General features: G+C 43.9%; 1 non-coding gene across 1 annotated transcript; it reads right to left on the reverse strand.

Annotated features, from left to right (window-relative positions):
* Positions 1 to 428: 428 nt before the first annotated feature.
* On the reverse strand, positions 429 to 535 carry LOC141688309 (small nucleolar RNA R71). The gene has a single exon (XR_012561759.1). It is a non-coding gene; the product is annotated as a small nucleolar RNA R71 (small nucleolar RNA).
* Between the last annotated feature and the right edge of the window lie 1065 nt (positions 536 to 1600).

Raw genomic sequence — 1600 nt, forward strand, 5'->3', positions numbered from 1 at the left:
TCACGGTTTATTTGTTTGTGTTTCAGGTACTCATTACGATGGGAGATCCAGCAGCACGAACGAAAGCCTTGATGGACTTTTCTCAACCCAAGATCAATGACATTCAATCTAGCATTGTCCGACCAGCTATTACAGCTAATACCTTTGAGATCAAGCCTGGCATAATTCAATGGGTACAGACTTCAGTCCAGTTTGGGGGTTCTATAACGGAAGATCCCAATACACACATTAGGGATTTCATTGAAATATGTGACACCTTCAAGTTCAACGGTGTTTCTGAAGATGCTGTGAAGCTGAGACTGTTCCCATTCTCTCTGAGGGACAAGGCTAAGAGCTGGTTACACTCTCTACCAGCTGGTTCGATTACTACTTGGGAGGATCTTGCTCAGAAATTCCTTACTAAATTCTTCCCTATGGCGAAGACAGCTGCAATCAGAAACGCTATTACTCAATTTGCGCAGCAAACGGGAGAATCGCTAAGTGAAGCTTGGGAGCGCTACAAGGAGATGCTTAGGAAGTGTCCTCATCATGGAATTCCTTATTGGATGATCATCACTTGTTTTTATAATGGGTTGGGAGCACAGTCCAGACCCATGCTCGATGCAGCATCAGGCGGAGCATTATGGGCAAAGAGCTATAAGGAAGCTTATGATCTAATTGAACTGATGGCTGCTAATGAATATCAGTATCCAACCCAGAGATATCCACAGGGCAAGGTAGCAGGAGTTCTTGAAGTGGATACAGCTACGGCTATCACTGCTCAACTAAAGGCGTTGTCTATGAAGATCGATTCTCTGGCTAACTATGGTGTTAAGCAGATAATTAGTGTTTGTGAGCTGTGTGCAGGTCCGCATGCGACAGAGCAATGCGCTATATCTAGCGACTCAGCTCAGTTTGTGAGCAACTTTCAGAGATCGCAACAACCAGTTCCAGACACTTATCATCCTGACAACTGGAATCATCCTAACTTCAGCTGGAGCAACAATCAGAATGTGATGCAACAGCCGTTCCATCCGTTTGGAAATAAGATGTTCAACTCTCTTGGTTTTCAGCAACAACTCCAACTTCAACAACAAACTCATGATGCAGGTCTATCTTCGAATGAAAAATCTGAATTAGAGGAGTTGAGGCTTATGTGCAAAAACCAGGCTCTTATATGCCAAAGCCAAGCTGTTTCTATCAAGAGTCTGGAGAACCAAATAGGGCAAATTGCTAATGCCTTATTGAATCGACCACCAGGAATGCTTCCTAGTGATACAGAAGCCAATCCAGGAAAGAGGGAAGTTGAAGAACATGTGAACGCCATCACCTTAAGGTCTGGAAAGGTCGCAAGCCCCCAAATTCAGCAAGACGAAGAGCCTGAAAAATCTCAAGATTCAGAAAATACAGTTGTGGCTGAAGAAGATGTGCAGAAGGAAGTAGAGGTGGAACCAAGTAAGACTACTGTGGAACACACTCCTCCTGAGGGTAATACAGGGGAGAAACAGATCTATCCTCCACCTCCTTTTCCAAAGAGGTTGCAGACGAAAAATCCGGATAAGCAGTTTGAGAAGTTTTTGAAGGTGTTCAAGAAACTTCATATCAACATACCTTTCGCTGA

Source organism: Apium graveolens, chromosome 9 (assembly GCF_009905375.1).
Source record: "Apium graveolens cultivar Ventura chromosome 9, ASM990537v1, whole genome shotgun sequence".
Classification (NCBI taxonomy): domain Eukaryota; kingdom Viridiplantae; phylum Streptophyta; class Magnoliopsida; order Apiales; family Apiaceae; genus Apium; species Apium graveolens.